Raw genomic sequence first — 20,591 nt, 5'->3', positions numbered from 1 at the left:
GTGGCTGAGTCACTGGGATGTCATTCAGGCATGAGGACAGACTGTGAAGGCCTTCAGATCACATGCGTGCATGACATTTAGAAGAGGTGGGTGACCTCACAGGAGATTATCTGAGAGCTCTAAATTGGCCATAGAAAGTGGCATTGGAGGCCTTCATTTACCCTCAATAACCTTGAGCAATAAAAAGAGAGGATGAGCATATGGATGTGCATGCAGGGAGCGTACAAGAAGTGCTGAGAACATTGTGAAGGCCAGAAGGCTGGTAAACCATACCCCAGCTCCAGGGACACGTATCTGTCATGGAAAGAGGGAGGGGGAGGACACTATGTGCTTCACAGGGCAGAGGACTTTATTTGTTTTATTTGATTTTGTGTGTGTGTGCTTTTGCTACCTGTCTGTGCAATAAGACATTTAAGAATTTGTGCTTTTTACCTAGTTTCTGTAGGAAAGCACAAATCTGGATGTTCCCTTGACCCTTGTAATTCTAGGTCATCAGGTCAGGGCCAGGCTTGTCAGCAATGGTGACAGCAACCAGCAATACTGAGAAGTAGAGCCCTATTTATTCAAACCTTGCTGTTTCTTCCATTGCTCACCAGCGTCTCCAAATCAGCACCTCAGCACACACAAGGACTGTTGGGTGGAAGCAAGGAGAAATATGGTTTTCCTAAGTTCAGTAACAATAATGATCCATAGGGCCTCAAAATTTGTCCTCAAGTCTTTGGCCTCCTCTAAGTGTTTATCTCTCATGGTTCAGTCCAGCACGTATCTTTCACCAACCTGCTGGACCTGCTCAGGTGAGCCTGCTGAGCTGTCTGTTTGAAAAATTGGGAAGAAAGAAGTGGGATGGCAGGAGGGATTTTAGAATCACAGAATCACTGAATTGTTTAATTTGGAAAGGACAGGATCACAAAGTCCAATCTTGAAACCAGCACTGCTAAGTTCACCACTAAACTGTGTCCATTGTCCTCCTCTGGACTCACTCCAACCCCTCAATGTCTTTCCTGTAGTGAGGGGCCCAAAACTGAACACAGGATTTGAGGTGTGGCCTCACCAGTGCCGAGCACAGGGGGACAATCACTGCCCTGGTCCTGCTGGCCACACTATTGGTGACCCAGACCAGGATGCCATTGGCCTGCTTGGCCACCTGGATGCATGCTGGGTCATTTTCAGCCACTGTTGACCAGCACCCCCAGGCTGACCCTGTTATACCACACAGGCTTCCATCCATTTTTCTCCAAGTCTGGAGTGGTGCCTTGGGTTGATGTGACCCAGGTGAAATACCTGGCAGTTCCCTTTACTGAACCTCATACAGCTGGCCTCAGCCCATCAATCCAACCTGTCCACATCCCTCTGCAGAGCCTTTCTGCCCTCCAGCAGATCAGCACTCCAGCTTGATGTCATCAGCAAATTCTGCTAAACAGGACTGGATCCATAACTGAGCCTGAGGGAATACCAGTTGTGACCAGCTGTCCTCTGAAAGTTGAAGGTGGCAGTTCTGTGGACCCCCCGCTCCTTATTTCTCCAAGAGTCAAAAACTTTTATTGTTTCATGATGGCTTTGCCCAAGACACACTCCAACCATCACATCACCCACGAGTCCTCTGTCCACAAACAAAAGGGCACAAACATCAGGGCACCTCCCCTGGGTAGCTCACTCACCAGCTGTGTCAGGTAATCTTCCACACACTCCAGGAACCTCCTGGACTCTTTCCTCCCTGCTGGAGCGTATTTCCAGCAGACAACTGCAAAGTTGAAGGCTCCCATGAGAAAAAGGGCCAGTGATCGTGAGACTTCTCCCAGCTGCTTATAAGAATATTTCATCTGCCTTACAAGAATATTTAATCTGCCTTACCTGAAATAAATCTTCTCCCTGCCCTGTTTCTCAAAGCAGAAACCTACACCTAGGCTGTCTTCTGCCTCTCAGCCACACCTTCCCCATTTCATTTTCTATGAGTTCATCCCACTTGCACTATCCTCCTACACTTGATGAGTTGATCTGCTATATTGGGTTTGCATTGGCCTGGCTTTTGGTAGCAGGAAGGCCACAAAAATGACTGTGAGAAGCTACTGGAAGCTTCCACTATGTGAGCCAGTCCCTGGTGGATCCAAAGATGGATGGGCTGCTGGCCAAGGCTGGGCCAATTAGAGATGGTGGTAACATATTTAAGAAATAAAATATTTAAGAAATCAAAACAAAAGTTGTGGCACAGTTGTAATTATTGGCCAGAGAAGAGCAGAGTAAGAACATATGAGAGTAACAACTCTGCAGACACCAAGGTCAGTGAAGAAGGAGGGGCAGGAGGTGCTCCAAGTGATGGAGCAGAGATTCCCCTGCAGCCCCTGGTACAGCCCATGGTGAAGCAGCTGTGGCCCTGCAGCCCATGGGGATCCACAGGGATGCAGAGATCCACCTGCAGCCCGTGGAGGAGCCCCACACCAGAGCAGGTAGATGCCTGAGAGGAGGTTGTGATCTTGTGGGAGACCTGCAGAGAAAGGGGCCCTGCTCCCAGGCTGGAGCAGCCTGTCCTTGGAGGACTGCACCCCATGGAAGAGTGACCCACACCGCAGCAGTTTGAGGGGGACTATTGTTCCTGAGATGGATTCATGCTGGAGAAGTTCATGGAGAACTGTCTGCCATGGGAGAGACCCTAGGCTGCAGCAGAGGAACAACTCCTCTCCCTGAGCAGCGGGAGAAGCCACGGGAGATGAACAGATCACAGCCCCCATTCCCTGTCTCCCTGCACTGCTGGAGTAGGAGGTGGAGCTGAAAGGAAGGAGGGGTAGGGGGAAGGTGTTTTTAAGGGTTTACTTTACTTCTCATTATGCCACTCTGATTTAGCAATAAATTATCTTCATATCTCTAAGTCAAGCCTGTTTTGCTCTTGGAGGTATTTGATGAGTGATCTCTCCCAGTCCTTACCTCAACTCGTGAACTCTTCATTATATTTTCTCTCCTCTGTCCAACTGCAGAGGACAGTGAGTGAGCTGCTTTGGTGGGTGCCTGGCAGCTGGCCAGGGTCAACCCATGACATCATATACTCGTATGGATCACATATGAGTATATGATCACATACTCATATGGATCCTCCTCATGCTCAAAAAAATGTGTGAATCCTGCCCCTTGTGTCCAAACTTGCCTCACGTGGTCGACAGTTAAGGATAGAAGATGCAGGGCTTGGAATGTCAGTCTCCTGTTGGAAGGGAAATGTGTTATGGACCACTAAAACCCTGCAATTGCTCAGCTAGGAAAGTATTAGATGGAAATGAAGAACCACTGTATCAGATGAAGATTATTCTCAACAGAAATTATTGCAGTACCTGTAAAAAACATTCACTGTGGATGCAGCATCTGTAAGAAAGAAAAATTTAATTCCAGTTTCACTAAAGATACAGCGAAGGATTAAATAACTTTTCACAGTATGACATCCAGACAAGACTTAACATCCACCAGTGCTTAAGAAACCCCCAGCTGGTATCAGGGCCAGAGAACTCTGACTTTATTTGCACTTGCAGTCAGTCACCAGTCTTCTGCAGGATGCCTTTGCAAGCATCCACCTCATAGATTACTACAATGTAGTGAGAAGCAAGTAGAACATATGGATAGGTGTGCTTATTTTATAAAAGGCTTGAAATGTCTTCCAAAGACACAGGAAAACTGGATTTTACCAGGTTTGACTGATCTTATATCCAACCCTCCATTTTTTTGTCTCTACAAAATATTTCATCTTGGGGCTGCAGTATTTTTTGAGGACTGAAAAACTGGCTTTAGGGGAAGTTTTCTTTGTAATTATTTATGCACCAGTAGTACTAGGCAGCCTATATACCAAAATTAGGATCTTTTTTCCAAGCGCATTATTTAATCTGCAAAAACTCATTCAAATTAAATATGCACACATTAGAGAAACTGGGACTTAGTCACAAGGGTAAAAGAAAATTGTTTCAATATTTTGCCCCTAAAGCTAAAGAAAAGATACAACTATTTTTCTTGCATCCTCTTCCGTGATTCTCTTCTCTCCACATCAATTTTTTATATTAAAAAGTGGCCAAAGTGCCAGATTTTTAAATGTCTTCTCATAAATAATTTACAGACTGCATAAAAAAAAGAGATAAATAAAAAAACCTTTATCACCCTTGTGAGTACACTGAGCGTGGTGCTGGTGAGATGCCATTGAACTCAATGAACTGTACCTCCAGACTTTGATTTGGGGAACTCACATCCATAAACACAGTTGCATGAAACTACAGATGCTTTACTGATACAGTACTTAAAGCAGTACAGTGGGGAAGTACTGCTTTTTTTTTTTTTTAACTACTTGCTTTTACTACTAGCTTACACCATCACAGAAAAGACAAAACTGCCAGTTTAGTTCTATAATTCAAATTAGTGCATAAATCCAAGCCTCCAGAGTTTTAAGACAGATAACACTATTTGCCTCAGAAATGCAGAAGCAATATAATCTTTTAACTGAAAGTGATTAAACCAGAGTAACCAATGGAGATAAATTCAAACTCCCCAAAATTTTCAAGTAACAGTAATTATTATTTTACCTCTATCTTTATCTTTACCTCTAAGCTAAATGTGTTTGGATTTTTCTGTGCAGATAACCAGAAAAATCATTAAAGTGTGGTTTTCTTCACTAGCCAGTGATTAAAACTCTCTTCCTAAATGTGTTGGGGTCTTGCTGTCTCATTAGACTAAACCCTTTGCTGTGGGCACTGCATGACACCTATTTCTGTTTTTTCTAACAGAACATGTTGCCACAACATCATTGAGCAATTTCTCTTAGATTAATAAAATCTCCTTTTTGGCATTAAGACAAAAAAAAAAAAAAAACCGAAAAAAAAACCCAAAACAAAACAAAACAAAACAAAACAAACCCACAAACCATTTACAATGCAGAGCACTGGGTTGGGAGTAAACACAGGAAATTCTCCCCCACCTTTCATGCTCAGTGCTTGGTGCCACAGAGGCAGAACTGTCCTGTTGATTTCACACCAGCCTACCACACAGAGACCAGGGCACAGAGATGACACTGAAATCCAGGTATTTTGCTTTATGTCATGGGTCCTCTGCCAAAAGGGTCAGGGATAGGGGTGAAGTGGAGCTTGTCTCTCTGGCTCAGCTGTAAGTGTTTGCTTTGGTGCAGCTATTCCTCTGGCTCCACTCTCTAGGGGTGGTCATTAGGGAGGTGATCATACACACCCGTCAGTGAGTTTGGCTCACACCCACAAAGACTCCCTGGTGACCACAGGAAATGGGCATGATTTTAGCATGATCTGTTATTATGTATTTCAGTGCTCGTTCTTCATTGTAAGACCTCAATCCTTTATTTATGCCAAACTCTAACATCTGGGGGATAGAATTTCCCATGCCAGAAGTACTAGGCTGCAGAGTTGCCTGGGACATCTTTCACTGATCTGTGTGTGTCCTACAGTCAGAACCTTTAATAAGGCTTAAATGAAAAATAAACTCACTAGCACAAGATGGTTCAGTCCAGTTGTAAAGTTTGCTAGCTGAGACAGAGATTCTTCACAGCCTCCTTTTTTCCTAGTACTTCGTTGCTAATTTCTTGTTTTATTAAGGATTTCTTGTAGTCCTTAGACTTAACTCAGGGTTCTCACTGATCTCCACTTCCCATTAGGTGTCAGTCTCAAGGGAGTGTAAAAATTTTCATCTAAAATAAAGATAATGCTCAGAAAAAGTATTCTTTGCCTCTGACTGGTCCCTCCCCACTCTGAAGATGTTTCAGTGGCTCCTGGTGGTACCCCTCTATTTGGAAACAAGAATTTGAAATCTGGCAAAAGAACCACACTCCTCTGTCAGGGATGAGGATTTTTTCCTTCACCTACACATGAGTATTAAGACTGGAATGTGGTCCCAACTCTCTTCATCCCCTGGAATTTCCACTGTGAAGTTTCCTAACTATAAGAGGAGGGAAATGAGGCTTTACCTTCCCCCAGTTCTCTGAAATTAGTATTTTTAAGTGAGTAAATAAAACAAAAGCCAAGGCCCTGACTTATCTCACCTTCAGCATGCTTTCAGATCGAGGGATTACATGTTTTCTCCTTGGTATCATTTCCAGACTAGGAGGAACAATGCAGTCCAATATCAGTGACTGATAATGCAGTGTTGGGGAAAACTGTTCATTTTCGATTGAACAGACATGTTAATCTCTTTGTGATGTAAATGAAAGCTGCTCCTGATACACTCCATCTCTTGACATTTCCATTTCAACCTGTCCTTCAGGGATGTGCACCTCCAAGAAATGCATTAAGGGAAATCAGAGCATATAAGGATGAAGCAGGACAGTAACCAATGTTGATATTGCATATTCAAAGAATAACATACAAGAATGTCATTTTAATTGAGCTGCAGAGAGTACAGCTCCTTTCTAATTTCCTGTACAAAGTAATGCAAATATATGGAAACTTAAAATTCATTTCAGTTAGCTCTTGCATTATCTGATGGAGCAAACAAGAATTAGATGGATGTCATTGTAAGTAATATTCAACTCGAAATCTGTTTTCTAACCAGAATAATTATCTTTATTTTATTTGAATAAACAAGAGCCAGGCAGAGAGTTTCAGAGTATGTAGAATAGTTTCAATCAACATTAGAAGAGTATTATTAAAAACAGCTCCTCATATCCCTTTACAGTAAGTAACATAAAAGAGACCATGGAGACACAGTGTATTAAATTTCTCTTACAATAAGATCTCATCTCCAAATGGAATATGCATCAGTGTTCTTTTATGTACAGTCCATATAAAGCAAGCATCAAGGATTAATCACTCATAGAAGAGGTGCTGTGATCATACATTACTTTAGCCCAGCATCCATATTCCAATGTCCCCTTTTGATTTGAGCTTTTGAAGATAATGATCCTTCAAGCTATATTCATGAACATGTTCCATCAAGGCTGGATGACTGTTTATTTGAATAATGGTTGCAGGTTTTCTGTCAGCTACCTCACATCTTGTATATTCATTGTATAAAGGTGATGCATAAGTATCAGAACAGCAGTGCATTTTAGATTCTGGAGGAAAAGAAACACTTTGTCTCTAAAACAAAAGAAGATTTTAGCTCAACTCACCAGAAAGACCACTGCTTTTAATATTTTGATTTCCTTTATTACACATGATACATGATGCCTTTTCTATAACTAGGAACTCACAACAGAACATGTTACATCCCTCATTTATTCTGCATTTTGTGAAGTAATTTAAAAACTTTTTTGTATACATTGACATTTTTCAAAAAGAAAGAAACCAAATTAATTGAAAATAATAATGTAATCTTTTAAAGTTTTTTCTACTTTTGCTCAAAATTCAAATTACACTACTCCCCGTTCTCAGGTCAAAATCATTCCTGTAATACACATATTCATTGCTACTTGCTTTGTTCTGTTTTATTTCAGCACTACTTTCCTATGTTAAACAAAATGGACAACGAGAAAGCATTGATATAAATGTACAAAGAAGATGCTTCTTATGGGGTATTGAAGAGTTGGGAAATTCATAGTCTTCATACAAATATATAAAATATTTGAACTTTTCTCCGTTCATTGGAATCCATTCAGTTTCACTTGTCAGATCTGTGCAACAAATACAAGACCAGATATTAATCATTATCAGTGGACTCAGGTATTTTCAGATCATGCAGAAAAGCTGTGAGGGGGAGGACACTCCCCACACCTGCAATTTTTCCTTTGCTGACAGCACTTGTTTACAGCCAAGCTCAGGGAATACAAATCTTTGTGATCCACTAGCTTCTCCCACCTACTCTCCAAATCTCTGTCATCAGACATGCAACTCCATGATTCTGTCAAGACTTCAGGCCTTTAAAGCCTTGAGTTTTGCCCTTGGTACAGGGTGCTGGGGCTCTGCCCCGCCCCACTGCCCATCTCATCACCAGCCATCCAGCAGAGTGTGGACAGACTCTGGGTGGGACTCAGATCCTGAGTGGGACTCAGCCCCAGGAAAGCCCTTCCACTGCTTCAGCAGGCACAGGAGGCAAATCCTGCCATATGGCTCAGCAGGGAGTGTTGCAGGGAGTAGGGATGCATCAATTCATAAAAATCAAAATGGTATTAAATTTTACCATTAAATACTACCTACTTACTGATATATACATATATATGTCTGTGCATTTTTACTTTTTAAAAACTGCTTTGGTTAAAAACTGCCTTTAGTTCTCTTGCCTTTTCTGTTCTGCCCATTAGAGTCTTCACTGGTGAGACTCCATCCAAACTGAACAGCCCCGGAGAATTTTCAGCCTCTCTTCTTTTGGTAGTGTCTATTTTCCTGTAACTACTTTTGTCACAGCTCCACTTCTCCCCTATTTCTGCTTTAATTCTCATGACTGACCAGCACTAAGGACAGTATTCTAGAAACAGTAGCAAAGTATCTTCTGTGTTCTTTTCATAAATCCCACTTATTTATTTATTTACCTAAAGCAAGGTTGGGAGGAGTACGTAGCTTCTGTCTGGGGCATGATGAGCAGTTTCCTTTGACCCATCTACAGACTCTTTCCTGCATAGTCACAGCTAATCTGAAGCCCAGCATAGGGCCTATTTCTGTTCTCTTTGAAGTTAAGAAATACCATGGTTGCTATTGATATCAGTGGTTCTAGACAGCTCAACACTGAAAACCTGAAAACAGGTTTTGCAATTAACTCTCAAAAGGTCAAGACACTAACTTTCTCAGCACATATGTTCAATCAGCTAAGATATAAGTATTTGGGTATTTGATATACTTTGGTATAAGGTATTTGAGGTGGAGGAATATGTCTACTTTTGGTAAATTTTATTGAACTCATGAACCTTTAACAAACACTTAGAAAACAAGAGAAAAAGTCACAAGACAACAAAAAATGAAAACCTTCTATATTCACAATGTGTTACATGATGGGAGTTTTTGCTGTGCTCCTGAACACATGCAGGCTGTGCACATTTGAGGGACATTCAAAAGGCTGGATTGCTCTGCTTTGAGAAGAAACTCTTCCCTGGAGAAGAGAGGTGCTATTAAGAGAAACCCTGCACGGCTTACACTGACTGCTTGAAAGTGATGGCAACCTTTAAATAAAGAAATCAAATGTTAATTAACTTGTCTTGAAATAAAGTGAGAGGGTGTCATTGCCCACACTGGTGGGTGGTCATAACACCTCGTGTAATGCTACCAACAACACTCTGTGGCCATTAGCAATCAAACAATACAGCCATCTCATAGCTGGGCTCAGTAAGGCAATGCATCGTTCTGTTTCAGCTGAAATTTCCTTCCAGTCAGGTAATTTAAGGTATTTCTCTTTCTCCTCTCAAAAACAAAATCCAGCTTTAGGGCTGTATTTGATGGCTCCCTGGGATACACACGCACAGGTAATCCTGTCCTATGTAATTACCTCCTGCCTACACACACTTTCCGTATGCTTCAGCATTCAGGATTATCCTCCTTTCTCTTTCAAACTCTTCTGTACCTGTTCCTGAGTATCACAGGGTGGCTGTTTTCAAGTGGTATGTGAATAAAACATTGCTGGTTATGACTGAACTTAAGGGCTCAAGCCTGGGATCAGGAGAAAGAGTGTGCAGGGCACACCAGGCAAACCTGAGCACAATGTGGTCCTTGGCATCACAAGTGTTTTCTGATCCTTCTGCTGACAGAGGCCAGTGACAGGTTCTGCCTCCAAACACATTGTGGGCAGATTGTGGCATGATGGATAGCTGTAATTTAGCATTCTGGGTTTTAGGATTACATGATATTTTTTTGTACCTTTCTAGCAGATTCAGCATCTGAGATTTAAGGCTGTGTTTTCTGCAGGTGTCACCCTGGAAGACACATCCGCCTTTCATGGGAGCTACATGCTGATCTTCTTTAGGTAGTTTAATCTTTCCTTACTTCCTGAGTTCCTAATGACAGCCATCCTGTGCTGGGCACATCAAGCCCCCAGGACTGAGGTAACACAAAGAAGGTGGGTACAAAGCCTTTGGGTACAAAAAAGACGGAGACAGACATTCCTCACTGTGCTGAGTGACAGGAAAGGAGACAACAGGCACAAATTGAAATATGGGGAATTTCATCTAAATAGGAAATAAAGCTTCCTTTACCATCAGGGTGGTCAAACACTAGTCCAGGTTGCCCAGGAAGGTTGTGGAGACTCCATTCTTGGAGATATTCAAACCCTGACTGGACATGGCCCTGTGCAATGACCTGAGCAGGACGTTGGACTGGATGTTTTCCTGAGGTGGTCTTGGGAGTCAGGCAGTCTGTAAGTCTGGCAGAGGCTTTGCTTGTCCCAGGGGAAGCTGTCCTCTACTCATGAGGGCCAAGGTGGATTCATGGGCCATGTGCAAGGTCCCTCTTGCCCCTGCCTGGCTGTGGAGACTTCAGTGAGTTTACCAACTAAAACAGCAAGGTGTTACAAACTATATTACTGTGTTGCTAATAAAACAAGTAATCTGGTTGATGGGATTACTTTTGGTCACATGCTCCATTTTTTCAATAACTTCTTTGTCCTTTCTTTGTTTCCTCATAGTTCCCACACCTTTGACCTTCAGCTCCCATTGAAATCAATATCCCTTAATGACCTTCATGACCTCAGGGCTGAAAGGTCCAAACTGGAATTGTATCCCATCCAGCCAAGCAAGCTCCCCTCCTGCCATGACACAGGTCTCTCACTAGGCAGTGGACCACCAAAAGACCTGCTGTGTCCAGTTCTTCCAGTCACAACTGGGACACAGCAGCTCTAACCAAAAGAAACCTAGCCTTCTGGGAGACCATGTGCCTAAAAGGAGGAGCAGTAAAAACCAAAAACTATAGCTCCCAGGAACCTGCCCCTTGCCATCCAAAAGAAGCAAAAACCAAATTGCCATGATGATAAATATTTCCATGGGGCTCAAGTGCTGAGGAAAATCAAGTCCACTTTTCTCAAAATTTTGTCTAAAGCATGCTGCTTGTAAGTGGTGCTATTTTAACACCTGGTAACTGCATCATCTTTCTCTCAGGTATACTCTCTGCTCTCTGATTGCTTATAATTACTACCTGATCTCCCTTTGCAGTCAGTGGACTCTCTATTATCTCCCTGTGATGCTCTAATCCACCCAGACCTCCCACTGGCCAGCTCCAATTCTCCCTGTCCCAGCTCCCAAAGGCATGTTATTTTTAGAGAACAAACTCCTCCGGAGATCCATGGGAGCCTGTAAACTCAAAAATAGGTTGCTTATGGTACATTAGTAATGCTCACAGTTATGTTCTCTGGTGATTCTTTCAGCTGCTGCAGGTTATCACCAGACTCCCTCGCTGCTCCAATCAACCTTGCACCAAACAGCCCCCACCTCAGCCATTTAAAAAATGGATATACTTGAGAGCAAATGCATAAATGTTGTCCTGATTAAAGGTGGACATAAGCACATGCTTAGAAGCACTTTGAATCATGGAATTAGAGGAGTTTTCAGCCCTCAAGACGTTCTCTATTCCCTGACTGAGACTCTGCAAGGCTATGATTGCAGTCAGTTGGATGCCACTGTCAGCTTCTGGAATAAAAAAGACTGGATCCCTGAGGTTTCTGACCACAGAAAACAGCAGTAGCTATTTTTAATATAATAAATTGTTTAATGTTTGTGCTGTTCAAACAGATGCAGCTTCAAAAATAAATTCAAATAAAGAAATTAATTCTAAAATCTCATTATTTTTTCCTTTTTCAAAATTACAGTTTTTAGTGCTGCATCTCCCTTTTATTCTCTGAAAACACCCAACTAGTTAACAGCAAGCACACAAAATACTTATTCTAAGAAAAACACCAGGAATTCCAGTTGTCAGTGTTTTCTGTTCTTAGAGAGCATGCTAGCTGAAAGAAGAAGAAACATGAAATCCATCCAGATTTTGGTTGTTTCTCCAAATATGCAATAAAATGACCACATTTGCTAATATGCTAATATTATATAATTAAAGACCCTGCATGAATCACTTGGGCACTAAATAATTTTTCTTTCTTTATTTCAAAAGTTGCCAGCCCTATATATTTAACCCCAAAATTCTGTTAAGACATCCTCTTTTATAAGAAGTAACTTTACACAAGAGAAAACAGACATTAGCACTTCGAAGAAGATCAGTGATTATAGCAAGTGCACCAAGGTTCAGTAAATGCCTCCCACTCAACAAGCTTCCAAAGTGAACGACCACATGATGTTTACTCCTCACCAGAACCCATTTATAGATCTCTTACTCACCACTACCTCAGTCATAAATGCAACCCTCAAAAAGAGGCAGCAAGGAAACCTCTATTTGGGAACAGAGAGAGAGTTCACAGTTGGAGAACTGGCTCTTGTCTTCAAAATACTGTTTAGCCAGGCTCTGGATCATGATTTAAGTCATCACTCTAAAGATTCCAAATTACTGAAAGTGTTTATTACATACCAAGTGAATTGCACACAAACAACAGTTATGGCTGCTTGAGGAAAATTCTGCACAATTTGGAAAAATTGATAAAAAGGGTTAAAAAATGCCCCTCCAAAAGTGCAAATGGGAAATGAAAGTAATGACTTATGGAATTAGGAGACCTAGGAAAGAGTTTTGTTCCCATTATGTCATTTAAAAGACATCTGGCCATTCCCAGCAAACAGCACACTGGGAACGAAAAGGGTATCAGTTACAGTAAGGTAAGAAGGGGACAGAGGTCGTGAATGTCTGTGAGTCTGGAGCAGAATTAGCCTAGAATTACAAACACACTGCTCTACAGAAGGAAAAACCTGGGCAAAAGGTAAATCCAGGGACATGTCTCTTTTCATTGCTCTAGTGAATTATCAAGGTGAAATAAAGCCAGACTATCTCCTTAGACTCTCTAATTCTCCTACACATCTGGTAAAAGCCTTGACCTTTTGGAGTGCCAGGGGATCTGCTTTAATTCGTCTCCCCTCACTTCCCTTTGATGGGCAGCACTTGCTACAATCAGCTCCTGCCATGCAACTACTTTAATATTTATATCATATCGAGATCACTGTCCACACAGATGCCAGAGGAAGCCGTAGGAAGTCAGATGTGCTCCAGGTTAACATATTAATACTGCGATGGGATGCCAGAGAGATGGTTTAAGTTGCAAAGGGGAAGGAGTTCATCCCTTGACTCCTTTCCAACAATATCTGGTTGACTAAGTGAAAGATCCTACTTTAAATTAAACTATTTTAATTTCCTGCATGGTTTTTTACAAGTTATTTCAACACATTTGTTATATTTCTGTCAGGATAATGAGAGCAACTCTCATATAGCTGAGCATAAATCATATGTCTTTTAAAATATGTTTTCTCGCATTTATATTTTCTGGGCATTGCTCCTGTGAAATACTGGAAAGATAAACATATATGCCTTTTTTTAAAATTATTTTTTAACTCCTTTTTTTTTTTGCCCTTTACCTACAGTCAATAAAAATATGTAACAAAGCAGCTGAAGATGGAAATGTAAGTTGCACATATACATACATGCAGGGTTTCAAAACAAAAAGAGAAAGGTCAAAATTTTTATTATTTCAATTTGTCTGACAAAGAACTCTAGGCAAAAAAATATTTTGTACCAAAATGCAAAAATAATCTTTTAAATAACAAACATTGCTATCTTCACTAGGAAGAAATTATTGGAAGCCATATGGTCCTTTATCATACATATGTTCTTTCTCTAATTTAAGTCTCAGTTCAGACAGTGTGACATGGAGAGTGAAGGACAGTTTTGACCCTTTCACTGTTTGCAGTTCAGTAGCGCACACACAAAGCAGCTGCAGCCAAGTGCTGTGTAACAGCAGGTCTACTCCGACACAATAGACCCTTTTATTTAACACAGGAAAAGTCAGGTAGAAGCATTCCTTGTGCTATACTATTATCAAAATTTCTTCTTACCTGCACTGGCACAAAGCTTTGACACCAAAGGAACTTGCAAAAGAGACACAATTTCACTCAGTGGTTCTGAAATGACAGCTGCCAAATAGAAGTCTTTCAGATCAACTTGAATTCTAAATATTTGTTCTCTGAAGGACCTAATGTCCATAAAGACATGATACCTGTCATTTGTTATATTGCCTTTTTTTTTTTTGTAAGTGGAGCCCAGATGCCAGTGATCCACACATATGTGGCCCACAATCTTGCAATAAGTAGCAGTTTCAAAAGTGAAAAAAACCCTCAGATATCAGCATTTCCAGTGAAAAATAAACAAATAGCCCTATCTCTTGACTAGAACTAATTCAAGAGTTTTGGGATTTATAGTGTGCTACAAACTCTACAACCTCTAGAGCATGGAAATGTGTTCTAAACTTCCACATTTCTTTAGCCTTACCAGTTATAATTTTACTTTTGTTTGGGCATTTCTTGGCTGAGATCAGAAAGCTGCCTAAAACATTATGCTGGGCTGCCAGTTCTCATTTACATGAAGTAGAACCTTAAAGAGCATGGGTTTCTTTAGCTAATGGATTCACTACAAATGCTGATATGAATACATTGTCTAGAAAGATAAAAAAAACAAGCTTCTTAAAGCTGGTAAAATATATCTTGAAGTTTATCATACTTGAGTAATTAATAAAGAGACTGAATTTTAAAGGACTGATTATGCAGAGCACTTTAAAATGTTATTACAAAGAAAACCCTATATAAATTCAGCTGTACTCTGTTACTGGCATTATTACTACTTCTGCAATGACTTTTTCTGGAGGTATCCTTTAAATTTTCTCTCCATACTGTGCAGGTTTTAAAGCACAGTGGCTGTAACAGATGCTTACCTCATATTAAATTCAAGTTTTCATTCAATTTTCTGCTTTTCATTAACATTTTTACTACAAATTCTCATAACTTAAAGTGTCACCCCTATAAAAAGATTTTGCAGACCCATCTTCAGTTGCTTTGGGACTGTATGAGGTAATTTGTGATTCATAATGGCTAGCAAAGATTAAGCAGCATATACCATATGCTATGATTAAAGTTGCTGATAAGGAGCTGCTGTGGCTCTTTTTACCTCTGTTAATGAGAAGTACGCTGCAGCACTTTTTACCTTTTAAATTAGTGTCTTCTGAAGGAAAAAAAAAAAAAAAAGAAGCTTTTCCTTTCTAGTTCTTCAGTAAGCTCTGTCAAGTCCATGCAGGTGTGTGCCTATAATTATCATTCTTGGCAATTATTTATCAATATAGGGAAAATTGTTCTCTGAGTTCATGTTAACTGCTTCTCATTCACCTATACAATCTCTGCGTTAAAAAGCATTTGTCAGTGTAGGCATCACTCAAGAGCTTGGTCACTGTTGTCAGATGTCATCCTGACCATATTAGCAAGTACACCCAAATAGTCTGTTAATGAAGCCAAACGACTTAAAGAGCTTAAGTAGCAAAAAGTTTATGTTGGTGAGATTAGACAGGGATTTCTTGGACAGTTTAATGGTTGTTCATTTTCATTCCCCATAACAGCAGACAGTGAAACTTCATAATTACCATTGCAGCAAATTCATCAGTAAGGAAGCCAAAGCCTAATGGCTGATCCTGCAAAGTGTTTATTGCCTTTAAAGTGCAACAAATCCTATTGATTTCTCCAATGATAACCAAAAACACCCAGCTGCTTGCAGGCACAGGGTGGAAAATAGCCAGTAGCAATGCACCTGGGTGGTCGAGTAGCGTGAAAGAGAAAAGAGGTTGCCAGGAGCCATTATGGACTGGTAAATGTGATGTCTACAAGGCAAAGATATATACAGAAGGGACCAGACGAAGTACTAATACAAATAAAATAATGATTGGTAAAATAGTCGGTACAAAAAAAAAATCAATCAAACAAAAAAAAAAAAACCAAAATAAACAATAAAAATATTAAAAGAGGAAGTAAAAGAAAAGCTGTGACATTTAAAACAATGGGGCATCTTTCTTGTACAGCGAATGGTGATGCAATATGAAATGCACCCTCTGAGAGTTGATTGCCTGACTGGGGTTTCTCAGCCAGGGCGTGTCTCTGAAAACAAAGTTTCAGCTAGGAGATAATGCCCATGGTGGTGAGTGCTCTTGCTGCAGAGGCTCCCTGCAGCCACCACCTGGCAGCCCACCACAGAGATGACGTGCAGAAAGTATCTCCGAGGTGTCTGCAGCTGGAGTACACAAGCAGGAACAGGATTACTGATACTGGACTCTGTAACCCGGATCAAATGTTAAAAATAGGTTAGAAATGGTTGTAAAATAGTTGATAATTGTTAAGCATGCACTGTTAGTTTGGTTATGGTAAAAGGGGTGAAAAGGGTAGTTAGTTATAAGAAATACGGTACTCTAGGTACCATATTACACCTAAGTAAAGTGCACCACCCCCAAGCGAAATGAGCCAGCCGGGACAGAACTGTAATGGGCCAATCAAGCACCTTAAACCTTCATGCAAATGAAGGATCCAAGAAGAAACCAATCCAAAGGGACAAAAAACAGGATAAAAAGGGGGCATCCGACCCACTGACTCCCTGCCACTCCACCTGGAACATCGGGGACATTGCTGCTCAGAGGACCCAGCGCTGGCTCTGCAGCATCCTCGACGGGAGCGCTCCTGCTCAGCCCCCGGGCCCCCTTGCTTTAGGCCTTTCTTTTTGTTACAATAAATACTGAAATCACTTTTAGTACCGGGAGTGTGGTCCCGTTTATAACATCAAACACGGTCAGATTATTATACAGCTAAACCACGGGATTCCTGCATTGCTTCAGAAGTGACTTGTGAGTGTGGGGGCCACAGCTTTCGGGCTGGATGGTGAGGGAACGCACCAGAAACACTACAGCTCCAAAAAGCCAAACCCTCTCGCGCCCCACGTGGGACGGCACGATCAGAGGACCAAAGTCATTGTGCAGCTCCCAAGCCCTGGCTGCCGGCGCTTGTGGCAGCCCCGGGCGCTCGGTGCCGTGGGAGCCTCGCCCGGCAGCTCCGCAGAGCCCGGGCCAGGCTCGACTCTCAGAGCCCGGGCCAGGCTCGACTCTCAGAGCCCGGGCCAGGCTCGGCCCCCAGAGCCCGGGCCAGGCTCGACTCTCCGAGCCCGGGCCAGGCTCAGCCCCCAGAGCCCGGGCCAGGCTCAGCCCCCAGAGTCCAGGCCAGGCTCGACTCTCGGAGCCCGGGCCAGGCTCAGCCCCCAGAGCCCGGGCCAGGCTCGGCCCCCAGAGCCCGCAGCCGCAGCCGTGCCTGGCACACGCGGGCACGCTCGGTGAGGAACCTCCCAGCCTTGTAAACCCTCCAGCAGCCTGGGCTGGAAAACTTCGTCATGATCTTAATGCTTGTGTCTGCACCAGAGCCGCAGCACCGTGGGTCGGGGCTGCTGAACAGCTGTTGCAAGCACTTAGAATTGTTGTTTGGGGTGGACAGAGAGCTGGAAATCTAACAAATCAAAGCTTCTTGACAAAAGGGCCTGATTTAGTTTAAAAATTTGGATTCATTCTCAGGAAATTGAAAATCCCCAGATATTCTGTGCTTTTGTGGGAAAATTCAGGGCACCCAGTTTTGTTTTGCTAGAAAAGTATTCGATTTGGGGAGGCTGAAATTTGGAGAAAGATGATGTTATTTTTACTGACATTTTTTTGGTAGGGAATCCTTTCTGCAGTCTTATTGTAGTCCCTCAAACAGTGCAATAAAAGCCATTGTAAGGGTGGGTGATCACCCTCAAGATTGTTCTGCCTCATGCCAGATGAACTCTAAAAGGCACAGCTGTGCTACATAATTAAATTATGAACAATGATTTTCAAGATGTTTTGCACAAAAGAGATTCTGGAGAAAGGCACTGGCCTTGGATTTCTTTTATGCTGGCATTTCATTTGTGCTGGCTCTCCAATCAAATATTAAAGCTTTACCCGAAATTATGTATGAAACATTCTCACAAATCCAAATGCAGCCTATCACACAGCAAAATGCTGCTGCTGGAAAGGTTCTATGATTTCACACCTGAATGCTCATGTCTTTTGCTATTGTCATGCTGGCTGCCACTTAAAACTCCTGATAAGCTGGCATTTTCTCCAGAGACATACGCCGAGTGCTAAGCAGCACTGCTTCGTGTCTGTGTGGTTTTCACATACAGAGAAGGGTTTAAATATTGTCTGTATTTTTTTTAATTAAAAAATGGTAAGCAAAAGGTTAAGATTTTTTTTTTTTTTTTTGCCAGAGATGTTAGAGCTGCAGGGACAAAGACTTTGGAAAGTGAAATATTTGGCATGCTGCTGATTCCTACGGAGTCCCTCACTAATGGCATTTCTAAGGTGCCATTGGTCTTTGCTGACAACTGATTTTTGTGAAGTCAATGGCTTTTTCTTTTTTAAGAAAAAATTGAGGAACTTAATGATAAAAAACACATATTAAAATAATATTGAGTGGATAAATGACTCACATAAGCATCAGTTAATCAGTCAAGACTGAACACGAAGTCTAATACTGGTTATTAATATTCAAATATTAAGATATCAATACCAAGTTTTCTTTCCCCTATACTTAAAGTGAGATAGGCTACTTCAGAGACTTACTGGTATGTAGAAAAGATGATTCAGCATTGCTGTGCTTGTTTTGCAACCACGCATAATTTTGTAGCTCTGAGATGGTATGAGGAAAATTGTTATGAATCATAAAATTCAGGCAACACAATATAAGGCAGACAGTATGTTAATTCACGTGAAATGACAAGCACATAAACACTCACTCTTAGCTTCCATACTGCCTGATTTTTCACTTCCTATCAGACTTCAATATTGTCCAAAGATTTTTATTTCATTATCCATAGGAATTCATGTATTGTCCAGGATCCTAGATCTGCCACTCATTTTTTATTGTAAATGCTTTCCATTTTTGTACAACTTTAATGGTTGAGAAGAAAGGTCTAAGCTCTGGATGTTGGCTGGTTAGACTTTCAAAAGCCATGTGCTCAAATTTTGGCAAAGTAGACTGTTGTCTTATGTTTGTCCCTGAAAAACAGGCACATTTTATATTGATTTTAGAAAGACTATGTTAAAAAAAAGTTTTATAAATCAAAGTCTAATCATGTGTATCCTGAAGGTAATTGATTTCTGGGGTTGTTTTATATGCTTATTTTGGGATTAAAATTATATATATATTTAGATAATGACTTTTTATGAATTTCAAGTTCTGGGGCAATGAAAATAGAAGCAAACAGCATCTTGGTGTGCTGCAAACATGCCCTTTCTTCCTTCAGTGAAGCAAAAGGGTGAAATGACAAGAGAATTATTAGGTTGGATAATTACTAGAGAAAAAGACGAGTTTGCTTGATTTGTTGCTTGAGAGTTGGCATGGGCTGAGGCTGCTGAAATTTATTTAAAATGCAATGAGTTTTTGTACCTTAGAGTATGCCAAGAGTCAAAATGGTCCAACATTTTTCTGATGGAACATTTCTCCACTGGCAAAGTTTTGTGATTTGAAAATATAACTTTTTATGGAAACATTTTGCTTTCAGCAATTCTTCTGATGCAACATGGAACACTGAGCATGACTGATCTGGCCAGTTTTTTATCCCAGCAGCTGCCCAGCAGGCTGGTGCTGCTCTTTGACTTTGGAAGCTTCCAAGGGTCAGCAATTTCAGGTCTGACAGACTCAAAAACCCTAATCCCTGCTCGAGTCCTAGCATTCAGAAGCTGCTAGACATTGTTCTGCAGACATAGCTTCCCAAATCAGAGGAGAAATATCCTATTTTTTAAAACTGTAAATAGCATGGTTAACCCCAGCTATTCCTGCCCCCTTTTGATTCAGCTGAGGGCACTACCTAAATATGCAGTATAACATAAACTTGGCATTCCCAAACTGGCTCCACAGCCTCTGCCTCATCTCAGCCTCCTGCTGCATTGATCTGCACCTTCATTCACATGTGTGATGCCAAACACTTTAATGGTGCCCTTCAAGATTCATTTTGACAACTACAAGCTGTAAAAATGAGCTGTATACCCAGTTTCCCCTGACTCAAAGACTGACCCATAGGAAGTGAAATATTATTTTTATGAATGGGTCAGAAGCCAAGCCCCATGTAGATGCTAAGCAGTACTCACACATACAACAATCATGATAACAATAATAATAAAACCCTATTTGGCCCACAGTGATTCCTAGTACACAATAAGTCATGGCAAAAATTTGAGACAAATGGAGGGCTAGGCAAAAGGCAGCTCAGTTATATTTGGTATAATAATCAGCAGACTTACAATAGGAGCTGCTTGACTGCTGACACACAGCAATGACTATTATTTTTATGCAGCAGGCTTCCTGAGCCCTCCAAGGGCAGTATTTGGAAAGCATTTAGCTGATTAAATATGCAAGCCCCTAGGAGTGAGGCACTTACCGTTTCTTTGGGAAGCTGAGGAGATACCTAATTGCAGGTTTACAGAGCTCAAAGTACTTTAGAAGCTTGCCCTCTAGTTTCCCTGAAGAGTTACTGCCACGATGCAGTATTTACCGATATGTTTTGACTGGGATTTATCTCACTGTAACAGTTATTTCCCTTTTTTCTTTTTCCCCACCAAAAAAAAGTAAATTCCCAAATGCACATCCTAACAACAATCAACAGTGTAAATAAACTAGATTCACCATTAACTCTTTGGGCAATGTTCTGTACTAAATCATTATATCAATAGAGTTGACA

General features: G+C 41.3%; 1 protein-coding gene across 1 annotated transcript in view; it reads right to left on the bottom strand.

The window, feature by feature from the left end:
* Positions 1 to 6,576: 6,576 nt before the first annotated feature.
* SMPX (small muscle protein X-linked) overlaps positions 6,577 to 20,591 on the bottom strand; it is a 41,228-nt gene continuing 27,213 nt past the window's right edge. The window contains exon 4 of the mRNA XM_053970625.1: positions 6,577 to 7,594. The gene's annotated coding sequence lies outside the window, so the exon portion shown is untranslated. The remainder of the gene's footprint in view (positions 7,595 to 20,591) is intronic.

This window comes from Vidua macroura, chromosome 2 (assembly GCF_024509145.1).
Source record: "Vidua macroura isolate BioBank_ID:100142 chromosome 2, ASM2450914v1, whole genome shotgun sequence".
Classification (NCBI taxonomy): Eukaryota; Metazoa; Chordata; class Aves; order Passeriformes; family Viduidae; genus Vidua; species Vidua macroura.
Note: the sequence above shows the minus strand (reverse complement) of the source record. Positions and strands in the feature narration are given on the sequence as shown.